The sequence below is a fragment of the Canis lupus genome, chromosome 32 (assembly GCF_003254725.2).
Source record: "Canis lupus dingo isolate Sandy chromosome 32, ASM325472v2, whole genome shotgun sequence".
NCBI lineage: Eukaryota > Metazoa > Chordata > Mammalia > Carnivora > Canidae > Canis > Canis lupus.
Genome location: NC_064274.1, coordinates 1,057,890 through 1,083,810, shown reverse-complemented (window position 1 = coordinate 1,083,810; position 25,921 = coordinate 1,057,890). Strand labels below are relative to the sequence as shown.

General features: G+C 41.3%; 1 protein-coding gene across 21 annotated transcripts in view; it reads left to right on the top strand.

Moving 5' to 3' along the window:
• CCDC158 (coiled-coil domain containing 158) overlaps positions 1 to 25,921 on the top strand; it is a 127,621-nt gene that overhangs the window by 11,810 nt on the left and 89,890 nt on the right. For 11 of the 21 annotated variants that reach the window (XR_007407832.1, XR_007407833.1, XR_003128024.3 and 8 more), the window contains exons 1-3: positions 12,333 to 12,443; positions 12,597 to 13,273; positions 17,780 to 17,822. The exons of 1 other annotated variant lie outside the window; for it this stretch is intronic. The gene's annotated coding sequence lies outside the window, so the exon portion shown is untranslated. Of the gene's footprint in view, positions 1 to 12,321; positions 12,444 to 12,494; positions 13,274 to 17,779; positions 17,823 to 21,172; positions 21,292 to 25,921 lie in introns of those variants that run through there. 9 more of the 21 variants (XM_049105070.1, XM_025427309.3, XM_025427318.3 and 6 more) reach the window with 8 other exon arrangements.

The window sequence follows — 25,921 nt, the reverse complement described above, 5'->3', positions numbered from 1 at the left end:
GGGATCGAGTCCCACGTCGGGCTCCCTGCGTAGAGCCTGCTTCTCCCTCTGCCTGTGTCTCTGCCTCTCTCTCCCTCTCTCTCCTCTCTGTGTATTCTCAAGAATAAATAAATAAAATCTTTTTAAAAAAATCATTGTAATCATTGTAATCTCATTCTAAGAGTATAGAAGAGAGACCACCTAATGCAGCTTGATGAAACCAAGAAAACTTCAGAGAGCAAGGAAGAAATGGAGCTTGGGCAAATCAGTTTGCCAGGCAGAAAAGAGCTTTGAAGGAATGCGACACTTGAGATGTGGCTAGTTCATATGAGGAACAGAATTTTAAATTTTGTTTCATTTTACTTATTTTTTAATTTTTTAAAAGATTTAATTTATTCATGAGAGATACATAGAGAGAGGCAGAGACACAGGCAGAGGAAGAAGCAGGCTCCCTGTGGGAAGCCCAATGTGGGACTCGATCCCAGGACCCCAGAATCATGACCTGAGCCAAAAAGATCAACTGCTGAGCCACTGAGGTGCCCCTCATTTTGTGGAGGCTGAGAAAATTAAGGCCATTCCACTTTAAGTTCAGCGTTAGCACTAGTACAGCCATCCCAGGCCCCTGTGAATAAGAGCTGAACTTTACCTTACTTCAGTTACAGGAAGAAAACAGCTTACAGCTTAATGTCCTAGAAAGCCCCTATTAGAATGAAAACAGAGCCCAAGCCAAGGGCAGGAAGCCCCTATTAGAATAAGAACAGAGCTCAATACCCTTGAAGGCCCCATATCAAAATGTAAACAGAATTTGAGGAATTGCTCCAGCCCTTCTGGAGGACCCCTAGACCAGTCCTTAAAACTTAAGCTGAAACGCACCTCGGGGTCCAAGTCCCTGCTCTGCTGTGTCGGGTGTACTTGGACGCAAGCTCGAGCTTGTAAATCAACCCTCGTGTGTTTGCATGGGTGTCGGCTCCTTGGTGGTTTCTCGGATTCGCAATCTTGGGCACAACAATTTTACTTTCAGTTGACATGTAAATAGCTAGATGTGGCTGGTGGCTACCATACTGGACAGAGCAGATGGCACCAGTCTATACCCTCACAAGGAAAGAGATTGCCTTGATTGGCTCCTTATCCACTTCTTCCTCCCTGGAGAGCAGATGCTGTGGCAAGTCACCTTTGACTGTGCAGATGGGGCATCCCCTCAAGGATGAACATAAGAAAAATAGAAGGAATTTCGGTCTCTGACATCATGAAGCCATCTTTCAGTTTGGTTTATGCTCAGATTGTGATGTGAGAATGATAGGAACTCACATATTATTTGAGTGTTATTTTGCATCTTTGTATAGCAGCCAAATCTGTATCCTAATACAAATGTCCCCTAAAATAATAAAAAGCAATAACCATAATCTTTGCTGAGATCTTTTTGTGAGCTCCTTTATGTGCCAGGCATTATGCTAACTGTGCTAAATGCACTGTCTCATTTAATAATCCCCATACATTCTGATAAAGGAGATTAAATGGAGCTTTAAAGGAGTGGCTCATTAGTGGTAGCAGCTGGCTTGTCCTACAGCAAACTGCATTCCAGCATACAGACACATAATATCTTGTCACATAAGGCCATGCAAATTGGGTATACAACCAGAATTCTAAAATTCAGATATGATACTTATATTTGTAGCAGACATTCTCGGTTGTCTATGTAGCACCCATTTCCTCCTTCCTCTTGAAAAGAGAACTCCAATTTATTCAAACAATGGGCAGAGATTCCTTGACATCAGGAAAGGTAGGCTCCTATTCCAGAACCCAGGAAAGAAATCCTGACTGGTCTAAACTAGTCATGATAATCTCATGACCCTTGACCAGTAACTGGTCTGAAGACAGGTATGTGGCACAATTTTAGTTAATGAGATATAGGCAAAAGTCTGTTAGGGAGGGTTTCTCTTTCCAAACAAAAAGCCAAAACTCTGCCCAGAATAAAGATGTAATACTGGAGGTATGGCATCCATCATGTAACCACGAAGACAAAAGCCAAGATCATAGGGATGGCAGAGTGGAGAGATCATCGAAGTCCGTGTTGACACAACTGACCTGTGGCCCCTTGCACAGACAGCCTACCTCCAGACATCTCACAATACGAGAAAAACAAACCCCAATTTAATTAGGCCATTACCAGTCAGGTTTGCAGTTACTTATAGCTGGATACCTTCCTAACTTATACACATATGTATACATATATCTTTTGTTTTCTTAGAAAAGACAAGGAAAAGTCACAAACCTTACATCTTGCACATCTTGGCTGACTGCTGGAAACCAATTATTCACGTAAGAGTCCATTTCCATCCCTCTCAAAACATACACTTTTAGGAATATGGAAACTAACCTAAATAAGTTACAGAGTTTGGGCAAAATGTGTATTTATCCATTTCCCAGCCTCAAAATAAAACACTTGTCCCCTCCATTACAAATGCTTCTTAAGTAATGCATATGTGTAAGAAGCATTTATATTCCATTGTTTTAGACTGTTAATGTCCTGAACATTTAGAAGGAATTTCTGTGATCTCTCTTCATCTCTGTAGTTGAAAAGAGAGGCAGCAATACTAAGCCTAATACATAAAAAAGATTCATTCAGTGGGTATACCTAGTCATACGAGAGAAAAAGAACTGAGATGTGTTACTGATGACGGTTTAAAAATTGGTTTAAAAACATAGGTATATAAAAAAGGCAGAAATGGTGTTTTGCATTTGATTTATACAGAAAGTTGATTTACTTCTCCTTTCTGAGTGTGCAAAAAGCAATAAATATTTATGTAACCAATTATTCCAGAATTATAAACAACTTCTAAAATATCCTAGAATGCTAGATATTGTCATTTGACAGGAGAAAGACCAGATCTTTTTCTAGCCTTATGCTAAAAAAAAGGCATATACATGCCACTACTTCATGTTGTTAATCTTTAATCTGATTCACAACTGAAAAGATCATGTGGTAGCTGCTTTTACACTATTTCATTCACAAAGAGAGATTATCCATTGAGCGAGCACATTATTTCCCCGGGGATTTCATAGACTCAATGAGCTAGACACATTTTTTTTCTTTCAGACGCCAAGCCATACAGAATATTTGCAGATATAATCTGAAAGGTATGCAACAGCAAATTAAGCCATACTCAGGCAATCCTTGGCATTATGGTTGCATTTTTGACAGACCTGACAGAGTCTGAAAGTTGAAAAAGCAATGTGAGTAAAGACAATGTTACAAAATGAAACATACCTTCGAGATAATTAGTGGTTCTCCGTGCTCCAGGCCACCAGCAAAGTAAAGCCCCAGGGAGCTCCTCCCTGCAGGAATGCTTCCAGATAAACGTACCTGCCCCTGAGGGTTGTGTTAAGGCTTAATGTGGCCGCAGTCTCATCGAAGTTGTCCGTGGTCTTCATCGTGCCCAACGCATGATCCCTCCAGTTAAATGTTAAATGCCTGAAGCCGATTCAGAGCAGTGCTTCTATTCATACCATCTGATCCCATCCTTCGTGATACTTGCCGGCCAAAAGCGAGGTTTGGAGAAACGAATTCTTTCAGATGTAAAATGTTCTTCTGAGCTTAACTCCAAGATGCTGAACCAGGAGGATTTTTCACTTCAACATTTCTGAATGTAAATTCTCCTCCTGGGATTCCGGGATCTCACTGAAGCCCCGCAGTGCTAGGTATCTCCCCACTCCGTTTGAAAACAAAACAAAACTTCTATGTCACTCTCAAAACTTTTATTTCACACACACACACACACACACACAAAACTTTTTTCTGTATATTTTACAGAGAAAATTAAAAGTTTCACAATATAGCAAGAGAATTGAAAACCTCAAACGAATACCGAATTTTTGATTGATTATCAACCCTTTCTTCCTCTCCAAGTGAAATTTACCATTACAATAGCCTCCCCTCTGCCCAGAAGTAGCTTTAAAAGAAAGCACTTACTATGCTTCTGCTTGCTTCAGAATTTTCTAATTTGTCCCAAAGAGACAGAGCAGCTGTGCTAAAACTCTTTGCTTATGTTTCTCAGCAAGAAGTTCATGGTTTGTTTCTTGCAAAAAAAAAAAAAAAGAAAAGAAAAAATAAAAGTTTTTGCAGGATGGAGAGAAAAATGAAAAAAAGCACGGTAAATTAATCCTCAGTGGAACAAAAATATCCAGGAGGTAGCTGAGTTTTTCTTTGGTATTTGCTGTGATGATCAGCTATTGCTGCTGTCACGGCAGCTACTTGCCTCCTCTGAGAAAAAGAGCAAGGAAGTGAGAGAAAATGGATTAAAGCAAGTAGAAGCACTGCAACCTTTCTGCACAGTGAGCACGGCTATGCAGAATTCAGTTCAGCAGAAAAACTCCACCAATCCTCGCAGGCTTGCAGCTGATAAAACGTAGGAACTTAGAAATACCATACAGATGGCTAATTACCAAGGAGTAACTACATAGAATAGCCTCCATCTTGTACCAATTAAAGCAAAATCCCTGGAGATGAGACACAGGCATTGGCGTTTTTTAAAACTCTGGGCGATTCTGCTGAGTAGCCACAGTAGGCACTTTGAGAAGCAGTGCCTTAAGCAGTTTCAGTAAACATAGAAGTGTTCAGGTGGTGGTATAAGGACGTTATTTTTGTTGTTGTTGTTAGAAGAAAACACCAAGTGTCCCATAGGACAAACTTCTCATCTTGAAATTTGACTCTCCAATCAAATTTCCACTTGTTTGACTCAAAACGGACAGGAAGTAGGCTTTCTTCTATATTTTCATTGTTATCCACTCGAAGACTGTTATCCAGTCTTTAAATGAAAAGGAATATACTTAATGTTATTCTAATTCTAGCTTATCAATAGAATTTTTAATAATGTTATATAAAATTTAACATTACTACCTTTTTTCTTTTAATTTTTTTTAAAGATTTTATTTAGGGGATCCCTGGGTGTCTCGGCGGTTTGGCGCCTGCCTTTGGCCCAGGGCGCGATCCTGGAGTCCCAGGATCGAGTACCGCGTTGGGCTCCCCGCATGGAGCCTGCTTCTCCCTCTGCCTGTGTCTCTGCCTCTCTCTCTCTGGTCTCTCATGAGTAAATAAATAAAATCTTAAAAAAAAAAAAGGTTACAGAGTTCAGTTTGGAAAGATGAAAGAGTTCTGGAGAGGGATAGTGGTGATGGTTATAAAACAATGTGAATGCCACTGAACTGTATACTTAAACATGGTTAAAGTGGGGTGCCTGGGTGGCTAAGTCAGTTGAGCATCTGACTCTGAGTCCCAGCTCAGGTCTTCATCTCAGGGTCATGAGTTTGAACCCCGTGTTGGGCTCCACATGTGGAACCTACTTTTAAAAAATAGCTAAAGTAGTAAATTTTATGTTATGCACATTTACCACAATAACAAACTTTTTAAAGTACTTATAAAAGGTAAAGATAAATTGTTAAATTGTTGTGCCCAAGATAGCGAATCCGAGAAACCACCAAGGAGCCGACACCCATGCAAACACACGAGGGATGATTTACAAGCTCAAGCTTGGGTCCAAGTGTACCCGACACAGCGGAGCAGGGACTTGGACCCCGAGGTGGGTTTTAGCTTAGTTTTAAGGGCTGGTCTAGGGGGTCCTCCAGAAGGGGTGGAGGAATTTCTCAAGTTCTGTTTACATTCAGATATGGAGCTTTCAAGGGCGTTGAGCTCTGTTCTTATTCTAATAGGGGCTTCCTGCCCTTGGCTTGGGCTCTGTTTTTATTCTAATAGGGGCTTTCTAGGACATTAAGCTGTAAGCTGTTTTCTTCCTGTAACTGAAGTAAGGTAAAGTTCAGCTCTTATTCACAGGGGCCTGGGATGGCTGTACTTGTGCTAACACTGAACTTAAAGTGGAATGGCCTTAATTTTCTCGGCCTCCACAAGTATTGAAAGAGAGAGTGATGAGGGCGCCTGAGTGGCTCAGTTGGTGGAGCATCTGACTCTTGGTTTCAGCTCAGGTCATGATCTCAGGGGCTTGGGATGAAGCCCGTGTTCAGGCTCCACACTCATTGGAGAATTGGGTTGTGATTCTCTCCCTCTCCCTTTGCCCCTCCCTCACTCGTTTTCTCTCTCTCTTCCAAATAATTTTTTTTTTTTTTTTTAAAGAGAGAGTGACCACAAAATAACTTTCTGGATAGATGGAAATATTCTACATTTGATTAGAGAGCTAAATACTAGGTGTATACATTTCTCAAAAGTCATCAATCTGTACATTTAAAATGAATGAATTATGAATTATATTGTACATGAAGTTTACCTAAATAAAGTTTTTTTTTTTAAGATTTTATTCATTTATTCATGAGAGACACACAGAGAGAGAGGCAGGGACATAGGCAGAGGGAGAAGCAGGCTTCATGCAGGGAGCCCGATGCAGAACTCAATCCCTAGCCTCTGGAATCACACCTTGAGCTGAAGGCAGGCGCTAAACCACTGAGCCACCCAAGGATCTCGTCAATAAAGTTGTTTTAAAAAGATTATTTGAGAGAGATATTGAGTGCAGGGTGAGTGGTGCTAAAGTGAAAGGAGAAAGAGAATGCCCAGCAAACTCCCCACTGAGCACATCTGGCTCAATCCCAGGAATTTGAGATCATGACCTGACCTAAAATCAAGAGTCAGATGATCAATCGACAGGGCCACCCAGGCGCCCCTCAATAAACTTGATCTCAAAAACCTCAATCAACTCTACAGAGCAGAGACTTCCCTGCACTTAGGTTGGCATATGAAAGTCTTCTTTTACACTCGTTTCAAAAGAAAACCCCAAATTAGAAATTGTTCATCTTAGCTGATCCTGCTGGGAAATGTTCCTAGAAATTTATTCTCCTCTACTCCTGGGAAGAAGGTGGGTCTTCCCTCCCCCATTTAAATTTCCATCCATCCCATGCTCCCTTTTCGTTGCCTCCATAGCACTTAATCCCTTCTAATATGTTAACTAGGTCATCATGATTATTTATGACCCGTCTCTTGCAACTAGAATCTTGAGTTCCCTGCAGGCAGGGTTTCATCTATTTTGTTCCTGGTATATAGTTGGTGGGTTTTTTTTTTAAATATTTTTATTTTTATTTTATTTTTTAAAGATTTTATTTATTTATTCATGATAGTCACACAGAGAGAGACAGAGAGGCAGAGACACAGGCAGAAGGAGAAGCAGGCTCCATGTACCGGGAGCCAGACGTGGGATTCGATCCCGGGTCTCCAGGACCGCGCCCTGGGCCAAAGGCAGGCGCCAAACCGCTGCGCCACCCAGGGATCCCTATAGTTGGTGTTTAATGTTTGCTGAGTGAATTCAAGCTTTCTTATTAAATATATTTCTTATATTCTTGGTGGAGAGAAGAATATCAGAACATTCTATGGTCTTTAACTATATGGTCTTTAATAATTTTTACCCTATCAACTTGTAAAAAAGTATTGGATATGATTTGCCATTTATTTCCTCTCCATTATATTTTGAGTCACTTCTTTGTGTCCACATTGTACCAGGCACTGGGGAAATATGGCTGTCAGATAAGACTTACTATAGGAAATCTTAAACCTATAGTCAGAAAGGGAAAATACCCTAAAAATCCAGGCTACTCTACAATTCTGGTCTAGCATTGCATTTAGTTTTGAAGAGATTTGGCAAAAATCTTTAAGTTCAAAATCATAAAGGAAACACAAAAGTAAAAAAAAAAATTCTATAATCTATATCTTTTTATCTATCACTTATTTACAAAACTGTGATTTATGAAACGAACTTTTTTTGTAAATTTTTTTATTGGAGTTCAATTTGCCAACATATAGTATAACACCCAGTGCTCATCCCATCAAGTGCACCCCCCAGTGCCCATCACCCAGTCACCCTGTCCACCTCCCCTTCCACCACCCCTTGCTCCTTTCCCCGAGTTAGGAGTCTCTCATGTTCTGTCACCCTCTCTGATATTTCCCACTCATTTTCTCTCCTTTCTTCTATAAACCCTTTCACTATTTTTTATATTCCCCATATGAATAAAACCATATGATGATTGTCCCTCTCCGATTGACTTATTTCACTCAGCATAATACCCTCCAGTTCCATCCACGTCAAAGCAAATGGTGGGTATCTGTAGTTTCTAATGGCTGAGGAATATTCTATTGTATACATAGACCACATCTTCTTTAACCATTCATCTTTCAGTGGACACTGAGGCTCCTTCCACAGTTTGGCTATTGTGGACATTGCTGCTATAAACATCGGGGTGCAGGTGTCCTGGTGTTTCACTGCCTCTGTATCTTTGAGGTAAATCCCCAACAGTGCAATTGCTGGGTCGTAGGGCAGGTCTATTTTTAACTCTTTGAGGAACCTCCACACAGTTTTCCAGAGTGGCTGCACCAGGTCACATTCCCACCAACAGTGCAAGAGGGTTCCCTTTTCTCCGCATCCTCTCCAACATTTGTGGTTTCCTGCCTTGTTAATTTTCCCCATTCTCACTGGTGTGAGGTGGTATCTCACTGTGGTTTTGATTTGCATTTCCCTGATGGCAAGTGATGCTGAGCATTTTCTCATGTGCTTGTTGGCCATGTCTATGTCTTCCTCTGTGAGATTTCTGTTCATGTCTTTTGCCCATTTCATGATTGGATTGTTTGTTTCTTTGGTGTTGACTTTAATAAGTTCTTTATAGATCTTGGAAACTAGCCCTTTATCTGATAGGTCATTTACAAATATCTTCTCCCATTCTGTAGGTTGTCTTTGAGTTTTGTTGACTGTTTCTTTTGCTATGCAGAAGCTTTTTATCTTGATTAAGTCCCAATAGTTCATTTTTGCTTTTGTTTCCCTTGACTTCATAGATGTGTCTTGCAAGAAGTTGCTGTGGCCAACTTCAAAAAGGGTGTTTCCTGTATTCTCTAGGATTTTGGATTCTTCTCTTACATTTAGATCTTTCATCCATTTTGAGTTTGCAAGATCTTTTTTTACTAAGCAAATCATGAATTAAATTTTAAGTGACCCTACAAGTGTGTCATGATTCTGATATATGAAGTGCTTTTCTGGTACAATTTTAATAAATGCTTTTGTATTAAGATAAAGTTCTTTGGTTTTAAAGAATTATAGTTCTTTTTTTTATTAGTTAAAAAAAATGTTTTGCAGCAATGTCTATACCTAACATTTGGCAGATGAAAATACTAATGCTCTAAAAGGTTAAATGGCTTGCCCACGGTTATATAGTCAGTGTCAAAGCTCAGACCAGATCTGGGTTCCTTATTTCTGAACCACCCTTGAATCAACCCACCCTTCTTAAATGGACCTCATAAAAGCCAGCAGCCATTTGTATTGACACCAATAAGGATGATACTGGCTCCTTGAAGGCAGAAACTGGAGCTTCTTTATAACCACTTCTCCCCACCCAATGCCCAGCACAGAATCTGGTCCAGAGTAGGAGCCAATGAAGGAGGACAAATAAATAACAACCCTGAACCTAGACATAGACTCTTACCAAAGAGTTCTTGGTGGCGTAGTCCCTAAGTCTCTAGAACCCCAATGTTCTCCTGTTGGCCCACTCTGCTCAGGCCTCACTGGCCGTTTGCTTCATTCTCAAATACACCAACCATGTACTTGGTGTACATATGGCTCCTCCCTCCAGTCCTATGGGTCTCTGTTTAATGTCATTTTAACAATGAGGCTTTCTCAGAGGACACTATGAAATGGCATCTGATAAAATAACATTTTTGACTTTTCATGTTTGGAGGCCCTGCTTCTGGATTCTCAGGGAAGCTATACTTTAACATTTACCAAGGTGAAAAATGACTCAGCAAAATTTCAAAACATGGGCTCTATTTTTGCCCCATGCTACACATTGTACATCTGTTTCATTAAAATATAACTGAAAAGGAACATTCCAAATGTAAAGATAGAAAAAAGAAAAAAGCCATTCTTTAATCATAAGATTAAAGTCATACCGCCTTGCACATACTAAACACATAAGAGAAAGCCTGTAACTTTCTGGAATGTCCTTCGTCATGATGATTTGCAACTCTTTATGTGGAAAAAAAAAAGCTGTATATAACTATCAAGCATTCTTTCCCCAGTGCACTCTTCTTTATGAGGATGGTGTATCTCCCAGGCAGCTGTGTCCTAACTTGAACTTGAATAAAACTCTTTTCCTTTCTCTTTATAATTAAAAAAAAAAAAAAAAAAAAAAAGACTTGTTCATTTAGTGTTGACTCACCCCACACTCCCTAATTTCCTTACCCCGTCTCCATAACACTTACCATCATCAGACATATTTGAACTTGTCCCTTTGTGCATTGTTCATCTTCCTCTACAAGAACATAAACTCTATGAAGATAGAGAATTGATCTGGTTCATGGCTCTATTTTCAACACCTTCACATGGCATGTGACAGGTACTTTATAAATAAATGTGAAATGACTGAGTGAATGAGGAAAACTGGACCCCTTCATGTGGAGGCCGAGAAAAATCAAGGCCATTCCACCTCAAGTTTATTTTTATTTTATTTTATTTTTTTCCACCACAAGTTTAGCATTAGCACAAGTGCAGCCATCTTAGGCCCCTGTGAATAAGAGCTGAACTTTACGGGAAAAACTGCAGAATGTCCTCAATGTCCTTGGCAGGTAATCCCATATGAGAAAGACAACAGAGGGGATCCCTGGGTGGCGCAGCGGTTTGGCGCCTGCCTTTGGCCCAGGGCGCGATCCTGGAGACCCGGGATCGAATCCCACGTCGGGCTCCCGGTGCATGGAGCCTGCTTCTCCCTGTGTCTCTGCCTCTCTCTCTCACTCTCTGTGACTATGATAAATAAATAAAAATTAAAAAAAAAAAAGAAAGATACGTTAAAAAAAAAAAAAAAAAACAGACAACAGAGCCCACACTGGTGGTAGAAAGCCCCATATTAGAATGAGAACAGAGCTCAACGCCCTTGAAAGCCCCATATCAAAATGTAAACAGAACTTGAGAAATTCCTCCACCCCTTCTGAAAATCCCCTAGACCAGCCTATAAAACACCCAGCTGTAACCCACCTCGGGGTCCAAGTCCCTGCTCCACTGTGTCGGGTGTACTTGGACCCAAGTTCGAGCTTGTAAATCAACCCTCGTGCGCTTGCATCGGTGTCGGCTCCTTGGTGGCTTCGGTGGCTTCTCAGATTCGCAATCTTGGGCACAACACTTCACATCTTTACATTCTCTATCTCAACAGCTCAGAAACTCTTTTTAATTCAATATACAAAAATATTGAGAAGTAAAACTGCAAGACACTTCCAAACGCAAAGAACTGCGTAAGAAAATTCAGGGCGCGTAATTTCATACAACATGTGAAAATACATGGAAATATAAATATAAAATAGTTTTAAGTTTATTTATTTATTTATTTTAGTAATCTCTATATCCAACGTGAGGTTCGAACTCATGGCACCGAGATCAAGATCGAGTCCCGCATCCGGCTCCCTGCATGGATGGAGCCTGCTGCTCCCTCGGCCTGTGTCTCTGCCTCTCTCTGTGTCTCATGAATAAATAAATAGAATCTTTAAAAAATTTAAATAAAATCCGTGATTACATTAAGGAATGCGGCATTTATCAACGTTTCCGATCAGTTTAGACTCAGAAAGTTAATCTGCCATTGGCGTGTGCGCCGCGGCTGCTGATGCTGCATGTGTCACCCTCGGGCCTTCCTGGAGTCCCCCCCCCCCCCCCGCCTTGGGCGCTAATTCGGGCGGCCGCAGCGGGTCGGTGTCATGGACCATCTGACCTGATAAACTGTCTGTTGGAGAGGACAACCGAGCGCAACCGAGAGCGCGGCGCGGGGAGCAGCTGTCGGGGGCCGAGTCCGCGGTCCGGGCGCGCCTGGACCCGCCAGGCCTTGGACACAGCGGACCAGCACGAAGGCAGAGCTGCGCCGGGTGGAGGGCGACGGGCCACGCGCCACGATCTGGCCGGGCCTCGGGCGTCCCGGAGACAGGGCTCGGCGCGGGTCGCACGGGTCCGGGAAGGTTCCCCGCGGGACGACCGCGGCACCGCTGGGGCGCAGCACGCGGACACCCGGTGACGGCGGAGTGAGGAAGCGACAGGCCTCGACGGACGCGACGCCCGGGCGCCCGACGCGGGGTCGCCCCTGGGTGACGTAAGCAGCGGCCGCGGCCAGGGCTCGGGCGCCGGCGTCTACGTCAGTTGCCCGCGACGGCGTCCGGGAGGCGGAGTCGGGCGGGAGGAGCCGCCACGTCACACCGCGGTGGCCAACGGCTGCCCGGGCCGGGTGGGGCAGGCGGAGGCCGCAGGGCGAGCGCCGCGAGGCCGGGTCAGCGCGTCGCGCCGCCGCCGCCGCCGCCGAGGAGGAGGAGGAGGAGGAGGAGCCGCCGAGGAGGAGGAGGAGGAGGAGGAGCCGCCGCCGAGGAGGAGGAGGAGGAGGAGGAGGAGGAGGAGGAGCCGCCCCTCCCCCCCCCGCCGGGACGCGCCAGGTTTCTTAGGATGCGGCGCCGCTCGCAGGTACAGGGGCGGGGCTCGGCGCGGAGACCGGGTGAGGGGCGGGTCGCGCGCGCTCCTGAGGACCGCAGCGGCGCCTCTTCATTTCTGGAACCTTCCGGACCTTCCCGTTTATTTCGCACGTGGCAGATGCCCAACAAGTCGTTTCTTTCGCAGAAGGGACAGCTGCCGTGTTCGGGGATCGCAGGACTTCCGGGGACAGCGGCTGGGACTCGGACCGAAGGACCCTCCGCAAAGCATTCCCCTTTTGGGAGGGTAATAACTGCGATGCTGTCCCAACAGGAGCGCTTCTTGTTCCTACGCCGCCTCCCATGCACAGGGGGGTGGGTTAGGGAAGCCGTGGACAGTCACCAACCTGTCGTCCAAAACGAGATTGTCGTAGATGTGGGTAGGGACTCTTTCAGCTGGAGCCCTTTCTGCAAGTGACCTTAAGAATCGGGCTATGCAAAAAATTAAAAAAAAAAAAAAAAAAAAGAATCTGGCTATGCAAAAAATAAAAAATAAAAAATAAAGAATCGGGCTATGCAAAAAATTAAAAAAAAAAAAAAGATTCTGGCTATGCCCTATTATGAGCATCAGTCAGAAACAGGGAGTCCAGCCTTTTCCATAAAATTTTGTTCCAGGTCAGCACTCAGGCCGTTCCAGGATTTGTTCTTGCATCTTGGTGTACTGTAAGGTCAGGGGAAAATAGAAGAAAAATGAGGCCTGTTGTTATTTCTCGGGATCTTTTTGTTTTTGTTTTTGACTAGGCAACCACTTCTTGCTTTCTCTATCAGCTGATGATTCAGGAAAGAAAGGGCCAGTGCCTACCAGGCATCCCAGAGACTAGCTAGGTAGGCAGGACTGTTTCTGTGTGTTAGTCCCCTGTGTGTGTGTGTGGGGAGGGGGGGGGGGGAGTGGTGGGAGAGACCTGGTCCTCCCACCTCCGTAGCATATTGTTTTTAATCTTACACAGTCATCTATTTGTGTTGTGGGTAAAATGTTTTTTTTATGCCATAGAGATACTATGATACTCTCCAAATAAATTGAGGGCAGAAATGGACAATTTATTTGGTGTGTGCACAGTCCTTATTAATGTGTTTGACAAAGAAGACTTGGTGTTGTCTAGTACGTTAGAATCACTCACTTTAAAACTGCACACTTAATGAAATCAGGCCTCTGTGAACCACATATTCCCAAACCAGGTGACCCCAAATTATATGGTATAGTAGTTTGAATAAGAGCTACCCAAAAACATGAGGTCGCAATCCCTGGTACCTGTAAACGTTATAAGGAAAAAAGGGTCTTTACATACATGATGAAGTCAAAGATCTTGAAATGGTGAAATTATTTTGGATTATCTGGGTGGACTTTCAATGTAACACAAGTGTTCTCCTAAGAGACAGAGAGAGGAGATTTGATACAGTCAGAAGGGGAGAATGCAGTACCACAGAGGCAGAGATCCAAGTGATGAGGCCATAAATCAATAAGTAATGCTGGCGTCCGACAGACACTCAAAGAGGCAAGGAATAGATTCTTTTCTAGAGCCTGCAGTGAGAGCACAGCCCTGCCAACAACCCCAATTTCAATCCTGTGGGACTGCTTTTGGACTTCTGGCCTCCAGAACCGTGAGAGGATAAATGGCCCTTATTTTAAGCCACCAAGCTTGTGGTAATTTGTTACAGCCACTGCAGGAAGCTAATCCATATGTTAATTGTTATAAATCACATGGAATCAGTCCTATATTGGTGTATATTTTAAAGCTCCCCAGCTGGGACAGTGACAGGTCTGTAGTAGTGGAGACCACTAAATAGTTTCCTGAACCCTGTAAATCTCAAGGAAAAGACTTCCATAAAGAATTTGGTCAGAAGTGAAAATAAGGGATCCCTGGGTGGCACAGCGGTTTGGCACCTGCCTTTGTCCCAGGGCACGATCCAGGAGACCCGGGATCGAGTCCCACGTCGGGCTCCCGGTGCATGGAGCCTGCTTCTCCCTCTGCCTATGTCTCTGCCTCTCTCTCTCTCTCTCTCTCTGTGACTATCATAAATAAAAAATAAATAAATAAAAATAAAATAAAGAAGTGAAAATAAATTAGGTGCATAGGAAAGAACTAGTCTAACGCTGAAAGCAATTTTCAGACTTTTATTTGTATTTCTATTAATATGTCACTGTATTTGCTCTGGTTAAGGGAATAAAGGTGAGTTAATCTTGGTCCTTATCTAATATGTTATTGGGTATCCATTATATGTATATTAAATTAGAGTTTTGAACATCTGAGGATTGAGGTCCAAGCTTGGAGAAAGTAGGCAATACAGAAGTGCTTCCATGAGTGGGGATGTTAAAATCTGGCCAAAAGCAACCTCTGGTGAACACACTTGAATGAACACACTTTGGAATTTTCATGGTGCAGGAAAAAAACAGTGTTCAGGTTTAACTGGCTGACTTCTAGGACCCAGGCAGCTAATATGCACCCCCCCACACACTCTTACTCCACAAAACATGACAACAGTGTACATGCAAAGAATAGTCAATCAGCTTTTTTTCTGAACTGCTTTTCTGAGGTCTAATTTATATACCATAACATTCACTGGTTTTAAGTGTAAAATCTAGTGCTTTTTTAAAAAAAATGTATTCATGATAGACATAGAGAGAGAGAGAGGCAGAGACACAGGCAGAGGGAGAAGCAGGCTCCACGCTGGGAGCCCGACACGGGACTCGATCCCGGGACCCTAGGATCGCGCCCTGGGCCAAAGGTAAGTGCCAAACCGCTGAGCCACCCAGGGATTCCCTAAAATCTAGTGCTTTTTAGTAAATGTACAGAGTTGCGCAATTATTACAATCCAGTTTTAGAAAATGTCCATCACCCCAAAAAAGAGCCTTTGTACCCACTTGCAGTCAGTCCCCATTCCCAAACCCAGCACCAACCCACTTTTGACCCCTGGCCCACTCTAGAGTTAGCTGTTGTCCTTTTGCTGGGCTACTCCAATGGCCTCCTAACTGGCCTCTACTTCAGCTCAGTATATATTTCACTTGACTGCTAGAGAATCATATGCCCCCTATTAAAATCCTCCAGTGGTTTTCCATTGCAATTAGAATAAACCCCAAAGTCCTTGTCAAGGTACTATGAGCTCTACCCCCTGCCAACCTCCCCAACACTTTCTCAGGAAAATTTAGGAAAGAAACTGGCAATAAGTGCCCCTTTGGGCACGATAAACAACTGTTTGTAAGCAGGTCTCCTACCTTCCCTTGTCTATGTGGCAGCCTCACTGCTTCCTTTCTGTGGTCAGCAAACACTGCTGTTCATCCCAAGACCTTTGTATGTGGTATTTCCTCTTAGGAGCTTCCTCCCTTCTCTGTGGGGGTGACTCTTTTTTCACATTCAGCTCACATGTCACCTCCTCAGAAAGGTCTTCTCTGACCTGCCCTAACTAAAGTAGCCTCAGCTCCATCTCTCTGTATACCACTCTCTGTGGTAGTTTCTGCATTGCACCCAATCCCTCCCCAAAATTATATTTTTTATTTGTTTCCTTAGTGTCTTTCTTTTCCCACTAGATTATAAGATCTGTGAGGGAAGAAATTTGATCAGTCTTGATCTTAGCTTTATCTCTAGTATTTACAAAAGCACTATTCATAGCAGCCCTACATTGTAAGCTATCAGAATCCCAGTAGTGGTAAGTCATAATTACTGAATGTTTACTATGTACCAGCCAGGCCCTTTGCCGAATGCTTTGTATGCATGAATGATTGAAGCTTATTACTTTTGATGTGGGAACAGTAAGGAGAGCATGCCTTCCAAATATAGTCCCCTCTAGTAAATTATTTTATTCAGAGGCATTGGGCAGTTTTCTTTCCCTTAATTATTGAACATTGATTTTCAATGTTCATTGTCACCAGCAATATAGTATTGAACCTCTTCTTCCATAGCCCTAAAAACTGAACTGCAGGTTTTTGCTAAGAAGGAGAGAAAGAACTAAAAAAGAGTATAAATAAAAGCGGAATTCTGAAAGAGCAGGATACCCTCAGGACATAGCAGGTAGACTCCAGTTGAGAATGTGTCAGGGGAAAAGCAGGAGATGAAGCTGGGAGGTTGATTAGGTCAGATCCTAAAGGGCTTTGGGTGCCAGTTTTAGTTCAGATTTTAGTCTTTGAACACAATATGGCAAAAGAGTCTGATTTTAAAGGAAACTCTTTTTTTTTTTTTTTTATTTATGATAGTCACAGAGAGAGAGAGAGAGGCAGAGACACAGGCAGAAGGACAAGCAGGCTCCGTGCACCGGGAGCCCGATGTGGGATTCGATCTCGGGTCTCCAGGATCGCGCCCTGGGCCAAAGACAGGCGCTAAACCGCTGCGCCACCCAGGGATCCCTAAAGGAAACTCTTAAAGATTGTAAGAAACAGACGCTAGAAAGGTCACTTTGAAGTATTTTGTAATAGGTCTGGCAAGAGCTGATTAAAGCATGAAAGAATAGAAGTAAAACTAAATTTCATATTCTAGCACTGTTTCCTTGTGACTTAAGATCTTCTAGTCTAATGCTCTGCTCTTGAGAGGACACCCAGTGGCAGTTGTCATCCCAGCAAATGCTCATCCCCTCTCAGCTTGAACACCTCACAAGGAAGTTCTCCACGTATATATTCAAGGTGCTCTAGCTTTTAGAAAGTATGTCTCCACCCTGAACTAGCACCTACCTCTGTTCATTAAGCCTAATCCTGCACTTAGGATATTGTCATTTATTTTTCCAACATGGCAATTGCTCACTCAGATTGCACTAAGATATGCCCAAAATCCTGGTTGGTTGTAATCTCAGCTCCACTGCTTAAAATTTATAGGTCTATTTCTGACTCACCAGATGGGAATTCTGCTTAGCAACTTTTGTAACCAAGCTCTAGAACTGTTGCCTGGTCAAAGCATCTCCAAACATTGAAAAGCAATTTAAATGGTTAGAAGACATTCAGGTGGTCTATTTAAGTCAATTTGGACTATATCTAGAAAGATCTGGTCTGGAAAGATCTGGGCAAGTGGCTTACTTGATGTGTTATCTTAATAATGCCAGTGAGATCTGTACCATCAGAATTAGCATTGGACCAATAGGGAGTATACACTTAGACATGTTCTGTTGTACAAACATAGCCTAGGTAAGTGTCATAGGCTATTAATTTAAATATACTTTCATATGCAAGATAAGCACAAAGGAAAAAGAACTTAAAGGTTTTGTGGTGATGGTTGTGTGTGTGTTAGGTGTTGTCAGGATCTTAGGTGATGAAAATGAACTTGTGGATTGAACTTTTAAAAATAATAAGTTTTAGGTAATGAAGTATGGCTATCTGTTAATACACAGATTTTAAAATATTTTCTTTTTCAGGTGTTAATAGGATAAGTGAAAATAAGAATTTCCATATATTAAGGTATCTCTTGTTTTACTTTGGATTATATTTAAGAATTGTGAACATATAAAACCAATATACTGATTTATTATATTTATGCCTACCTATATCTTATTTATTTTAGAGCCTGAAGCCTTGAGCTTGATGAAGGCCTTGGCTGGAATTTCTAAGATAATAAAGCTACAAGGGCTTTCTCTCTGTGGTTTTCAAACCCTGTTCAGCAGAGCATCTGCATTCCATAAAGGTGTCTCTGAGGCAGAGGGGAGGGTGTGTGGTTGGGACTCTGACAATTTAGAGAAAGGCCTCCTCTGCTTAAAAAAAAGTTTGGAAGATACAACTGCATTTTCATTTAGTAATGGTGGAAATTGAGGCTCAGAGATAGGAAAAGATTTGCTCCTCCTCTCGGGTAACCAATGACAGAATTAAGTTTCCTGGTTTTAAATCTTGTCCTCCTTTCATGCTGCCTCTTTACAAGACAGTATTATGTACTAGAGAAATATATCTTAAATAGCGTACTTCTGTATTAGAGGATAATAGTATCTGTGTTTATTCAATGCTGTTTAAACCTATGTTCTTTGGGGATCCCTGGGTGGCGCAGCGGTTTTGCGCCTGCCTTTGGCCCAGGACGCGATCCTGGAGACCCTGGATCGAATCCCACGTCAGGCTCCCGGTACATGGAGCCTGCTTCTCCCTCTGCCTATGTCTCTGCATCTCTCTCTCTCTCTCTCTGTGTGAGTATCATAAATAAATAAAAATTAAAAGAAAAAAAAAACCTATGTTCTTTGATGTTAGTGGACTTATATGAAACTTAATAGCTTCTTTCTTGATGAATAGAAAGATATAGCCGTTTATGACAGGAAAGTGAGTTAGTATACGCTGCCTAAATTATAAAGACAGTATTGTTGATGTATTACTACACTATTATGGGATACCATTTGCATAGGGATTGCTGCAAGTACTATATAGTAAGACTGCCCGTGAGTTATTCTTTTAGGTGCACGCTCTTTATCTCCATCTTTTAGTATTAAAGAGGTTAAATAGTGTTCTCACACTCACAAAGCCAGTAGATCACAGAGCTAGGATTTGAACCCTGATAGTCAAGGAACAAGAACTAGAGAGAAAGAATGTGATTGAGAAAGCAAGCATTAAGAGCAATGTGGAGTTAATGAGCACTTAACAGTAACTCAGGCAGTGAAGGCAGTGTTTTTTTTTTGTTTGTTTTTTTAAGATTTTATTTATCCATGAGAATACAGAGAGAGAGAGAGATTGAGAGAGAGAGGCAGGCTCCATGCAGGGAACCTGACATGGGACTCGATCCTGAGTCTCCAGGATCACACCCTGGGCTGAAGGCTGCGCTAAACAGCTGAGCCACCCAGGCTGCCCCTAAGGCAGTGTTTGGCATTAACTGTTCTTATTGCATTTCTGAGATTGCACTAGCCTAAGTATGTTGTATTTGAATCAGTCTTGGGGGTGCCTTAGAATTTCCTAAGGAAAACAAACCCTTCAGACTTGTTCTTTGAGAGGCGCCTCTCAAAGAACAAGTCTGAAGGGTTTGTTTTCCTTAGGAAATTCTAAGGCACCCCCCAAAGTACTTGGATGGGAGAGTATGGACCAATTTTATAAAATTTCCAGTCTCAGGCTTCGTGGAAAGTAGGATGGGTTCAGCATCCTAAGGACTTAAATCATCAGTTGATATATGTAGGAATCCTCCACAAAAGTCTTTTCATGGTCTGTGGTTTCTAAGGCCTTTTCTACAACACTCCAATTGGATAATCATAGTAGAATCCTTTCTTAGCTGTTACTTGTCAGAAATTTAAGGCTTTTTTCAATGTGAACCTGTTCATAATTTTAAATATAGCAGAATTGTTCAAAATAAGTGTTGGGCATACCTGAAGAGGCCAAGATCTCAGCTTTGTACTATACCCAGAGATTTAATCAAACACATGTAAGTCCACGTTATTATCCCCAAATCAACAAAATACAATTTCATGTCTTACTGTGGCAAAAAAAAAAAAAAAAAAAGTTTCTTTTGCCAGAAATCTTTAATATTTTAGTAATCTTTATGCCTGGAAATAGGAATAATGTTTCAATTCTTAATGTCATGGAAGTAGAGAAATACTGAGTGATTTGACCAAATTGAGGATATGGTTAGTCTAATACTTTTTAAAAGGCAGATTTCATTAACTGGTAGCATTGGCAAATGGAAGTACTAAACATCTTTATTTTTTTTATTTTTTATTTTTTTAACTAAACATCTTTAAAAATAAATGTTTATTTAAAAATTCTTGTTTAAGTAAATAAATCTATGCTGTCTTCCTTAAACTATCAGTTTTCTTTTTTTTTAAACTTTTTTTTTTAATATTTTTTATTTATTTATGGTAGTCACAGAGAGAGAGAGAGAGAGAGAGAGAGAGAGAGAGAGGCAGAGACATAGGCAGAGGGAGAAGCAGGCTCCATGCACCAGGAGCCCGACGTGGGATTCGATCCTGGGTCTCCAGGATCGCGCCCTGGGCCAAAGGCAGACGCTAAACCGCTGCGCCACCCAGGGATCCCTTTCTTTTCTTTTTTTAAACTGTTAATTTTCTAAGAAAAAAATTTCCTTCTGAAGGGCTGCCACCTATCATGGTATACTGAATTAATGAGTTTATTACATTCATCATCTTATCCAAAATAAACAAACTTGGGTTTTTGTTTTGTTTGTTTTTTTAAGATTTGTTCATTTTAGAGAGAACACGCAAGTTGGGGGTGGGGGGACAGAGGGAGAAAATCTTCAAGCAGACTCCCCACTGAGCTTGGAGCCCAAGATGAGCTGATCCCAGGACTAATGAGATCTTGACTTCAGCTGAAACCAAGAGTCAGATGTTTAACTGACTGAGCCACCCAAGTGCCCCCGTACATGTTGTTTTTTTTAATCAGAATATTCTAAAGTCAAACCTCCTCCTTTCTTTTCTCTTCTCCAACTCTTAGTTTCAGTTCTACTTACCTTACTCGTAGGTTCTATTTCCTGCTTGACACCAAAAACATTGGTATCTAGGAGAGTGGATCAGTGTGTAACTTCCCAACCGTGTCCTGCTCATGTCCTGCTCATTCCTTCATATTCTTGATCTGTCTGTATTTTATAATATTAACATTACTCAGTAATTTGAATTTTCTTAGTATCTTTCATCATCCTAAAGAATCCTCAAATGCATCATTTTAGTATGTAAGTTATATAGCAAACATTCGTGATAAGACTTTTTTTTTGTTTTTTGTTTTTTGATAAGACTTGTTTAAATGAGGGCCTCCCTCCCCCACTCCCATACCAATTTCTTCTATTTAGAACATCTGAGTTGCCTAGCAATCCTAACATTACATTTATTCTAATTCTTTATGAAATGTCTCCCTAGCTACTACTTATTTCTTAAAAATGGTAGTATGAGATACATTAAGGTAGAATTTATCTAACTGTAGTTTTGACAGATGGCACCTCATTAATCAAAAGGGAAAAACTGTGAGTGAAATAAAAAGGAATTCTGTTCAATAAAAATTCTCTTTAGCTTACAGAGTTTTACAAAAAATGCTTATAATCGTGAATTACTGTAAAAATGATAAGCATTTTGACCTTCCTTTTTTTTTTTTTTATCACTTCAATGGTCCCTGCCTGTATTTATTTGCTTTTTTAAAAAAGAATCAGGATTCTGATTCATTACTTTGATTTACTGTATTTCTGTTCTCTACTTCATTAATTTCTGTTTATATCTTTATTATTTCCTATGATATGCTTTCTTTTGTTTTACTTTTTCTTCTTTTTGTCATAGAAATTTAGCTCATTCTCTCATTTTTGTTGAAACAGGTGTTTAAGGCCAGGAATTTCTTTTTTTACACCACTTTACTGTCTCTCAGATTCTCGTGTACTGTGTTCATTGTCATTATTTTACGAAAATTCTTTAATTTTCCTTTATATTCCCTTTATCACACAGTTGTTTAATAGTTCTTTGAATTTCCAGGTGGAAAGGCCTTTTTGCTTTGGGGTTTTACTTTTCATTTCTAGTTTTATGACATTGTGAACAGAAAATGTTTGTAATATTTTTACTTTATGGAAACCTGCTGATTATTTTAAGATTATTTATTAGAGAGAGAGAGAGAGAGAGCATAGGGTGTGGTGGCAGAAGCAGGAGAGGGAGAGAGAATCTCAAGCAGACACCACACTGAGCCCAGAGCCTGACATGGGGCTCCGTCTCACAACTCTGAGATTATGCCCTGAGCCAAAACCAAGAGTCCCACACTTGACTGAATGAGCCACCAAGGTGCCTTGGAACCTGCTAATCTTTTATTTTTGCCCTAGAATATGATTGGTTTTGTGTCAGTGTTCCTTACATGTGTGCTTGAGAGGAAGGTATATGCTCTATTATCAAAGTCTTGTGTTTGATGTATATTGAAAAAGTCTACCTCAGTGATTTCATCTAAATTTTTTATATCCTTATGTTCTGTCAGCGTGACCTATCTCATACTGAGCAGCCTGTTAAAGTCTTATCATCACTGTGTTTCTGATTCTTACTGTATCTCCTGTAATGTATATTTTATCTAAGGTGGGTGCTGTGTTATATGGCACAAGATCAGAAGTACTGGATCTTTATTGTGGATTGTGGCTTTTCACTTTAAATGCCGTTTGTTTTATTTAATTCTCTGCCTTGAAGACTTACCTGGTCTGGCATCAGGATTTTTTTTTTTTTTTTTAATTTTTATTCATTTATGATAGTCACAGAGAGAGAGAGAGAGAGAGAGAGAGAGAGGCAGAGGGAGAAGCAGGCTCCATGCACCGGGAGCCCGACGTGGGATTCGATCCTGGGTCTCCAGGATCGCGCCCTGGGCCAAAGGCAGGCGCTAAACCGCTGCGCCACCCAGGGATCCCTGGCATCAGGATTTTAACCATTGCTCTCTTACTGTGTTCATTCTGGCAAATTTTTGTCTATCACTTTTTTTGCAGTCTTTTTGAATCAGTGCCTTTAAGTGTCCTTTTGTATAGAGTATAGAATTGAAATTTTTAACAGCCAATTTGAAAATCCTTTTCTTTGAATAAGCAGGTTAAGTCCTGTCACATTCAGTATTTGGTCTAAATTCTGTCACATTATTCTCACATCATCTTCTGGTGATATGATTACTATATATTATATTTACTATTTTTTTGTGTGTGTTTCTTCTCTTTCTTTAAAAAAACTTCTTTGTGGGATCCCTGGGTGGCGCAGCGGTTTGGCGCCTGCCTTTGGCCCAGGGCGTGATCCCGGAGACCCGGGATCGAATCCCACATCGGGCTCCCGGTGCATGGAGCCTGCTTCTCCCTCTGCCTGTGTCTCTGTCTCTCTCTCTCTCTCTGTGACTATCATAAATAAATAAATAAATAAATAAATAAATAAATAAATAAATAAATAAAAATAAAAAAACAAAAAACAAAAAACTTCTTTGTCAGGGCACCTGAGTGGCTTACGTGGTTAAGCATCTGACTCTTGATTTCAGCTCAGGTCTTGATCTCAGGGTTGTGAGATTAAACCCTCTGTCAAGCTCCACATGGAACCAGTTTAAGATTCTCTTTCTCCCTCTCCCTCTCCTCCCTGCTCTCTCTCTCTCTCTAGGAAAAAAAATTTTTTTTGTCACTTAAGAAGGTTTGTATTTTTATTCTAGTGCTTACCTTTGCATTAGTGCTTTTTGTAGTACTCCTACAGACTGTTTATATTCTTAACTCTTTGCTTTCTGTCAGTTTTAAATGATACTTTTTGACAACCAGTGGTCTTTTACTTTCCCCCTTTTTGTCATTTATTTTCCCATTTTGAGTTACATTTGTATTTCTTTTTCACACACATAATATTTATATGTTATTTCTCAATGCCTTTACCCCTCCTATGTTTTAGTCTCAACTTTACAGCTGAATAGGTCATGTGCATCAGCAGACCTTTTGCACGCTTTCCTCAGTCATGGTGTTTTGATTTTTTTTAATGCTCATTTTTGTCCTAAGTTTTATTTTGGAAAATACAAGGCCTATAGAAAAAACAAAAAAATTTCACCAGTTGTTCACACTTTGCCATACTTGCCAGCCATCTTCTGCTTGGATAAAGCCTCACCTCCTCTAGAAGATTCTTCAGAAGGGGCACATATATACAGTGTTATGGCACTTTCAAAACTTTTTTTATGGCTTTGACTCTTTTTTTAAAGATCTTACTTATTAGAGAGAGAGAGTGCTCATGTGCACATGAGCAGGTTTTGGGGTGAGGACATGGCAGAGGGAGAGGGAGAAGCTGAGTGCAGAGCCCAATACCAGCTGGATCCCAGGACCCTGAGATCATGACCTGACCAGAAGTCAGATGCTTAATTGACTGAACTACGCAGAGGGAGCTTTAACTCTTTTGAAAATCTTGGCTGGATATAGGGTCCTTGGTTTGTGTGCTCTTTCCTTGTGTTTCCTTAAAATTCTGCTCTACTATTGCCTTGCTTTGCATGTTATTTTTAAAAAATATTTTATTTATTTATTCATGACAGACACAGAGAGAGAGAGAGGCAGAGACATAGGCAGAGGGAGAAGCAGGCTCCACGCAGGGAGCCATATCTTTAAAATCTTTTTTTTTTTTTTTGTTTTGTTTTGTTTTGTTTTCATATCTTTAAAATCTTAATGTAGTTTTATTAAGATATGTTTCAGAGTTGATCATTCTTCGTCGCTATTCCCTAGTATTAAAAATGTGTAGATTCATGGCTTCCTTTATTTCTAGGAAACTTTCTTGGATTATAGTTTTATTTTTTTTATTTTTTTATTTTTTTAAAAGCTTCCTCCTTTTTTTTTTTTTTAAGATTTTATTTATTTATTCATAGACACAGAGAGAGAGAGAGAGGCAGAGACACAGGCAGAGGGAGAAGCAGGCTCCACGCAGGGAGCCCCATGTGGGACTCGATCCTGGGTCTCCAGGATCACACCCCAGGCTGCAGGTAGCGCCAAACCGCTGCGCCACCGGGGCTGCCCCGGATTATAGTTTTATTTATTTATTTTTTTTAAATTTTTATTTATTTATAATAGTCACAGAGAGACAGAGAGAGAGAGGCAGAGACATAGGCAGAGGGAGAAGCAGGCTCCATGCACCGGGAGCCTGATGTGGGATTTGATCCCGGGTCTCCAGGATCGCGCCCTGGGCCAAAGGCAGGCGCCAAACCGCTGCGCCACCCAGGGATCCCCGGATTATAGTTTTAAATAATAGTTTTGTTTCACTGTTTTGACTTCTTTTCTTCAGGGACACCAGTGATGGCCAACCTCTTTTGCCTGTCTCCCATTTCTTTCACTTCCTCTTTCAGCCTTTTCTCTTCTGTTTTTCTGATTTTCTTCAGGATCTTGATTAAGTCTTCATTACAGTCTGTTCTCTCATGTGTACTCTGTCATTGGGCTTCATTTCTGATATGATATGGTCGGTCGTTTCCTTCTCTTTCTTTCCTGACCTCAGCCAACTCTCCTTTCATTCCTTCCCTCCTATTTGCTTGCTTGGTTTATGTGTTTCTTGGTTTTACATTTCTGATTCAAGGGTGATTTTTCACATTCTCAGGTACTTGTTTGGGAACACCTAGTTCAGCTTGCAGTGTTATATTAGTTTTCTTCAACTTCATGTTTGAAAAGATTTTATTCACATTTTCTGACATTTTATAATAGTTTTGTGTAGTTGTGGTCTGCTTTTTTTATTTTTTTTTTATTTTATTTTTTATTTTTATTTTTTTGGTCTGCTTTTTATCTATTCCTAGTCACTTCGTGGATAGAATTCTTGTTCTGAGATTTCCCTCTTTCATGTGGTTTCCATTACACTTGGCAATAGAAGAATGGGAGAGATACAAGGAGGGTTGGTCTATCTTGCTTCTTTTGTTATGCTGGTGCCTGAATTTTCCCTCCTCTCTCCTTTCCCTGTGCGATAATCTCTTCTTCAAAAACACTGCTTCCCTGAAGCTGCTACTTCTCGTCCCCCGCCCCCACTTTCAAGCTGGTACTAGGGAGCCAGGGCTGTGGACTACCTAGTTGCAACCTGAACCTAACATCTTGGCTTTTCCTGTTCACTTTCAGGGGTGCATATGTCTGTGCTTCCTCCAGCCTTCTGCTCCCTTTCAGTTTCCCAGCCTCT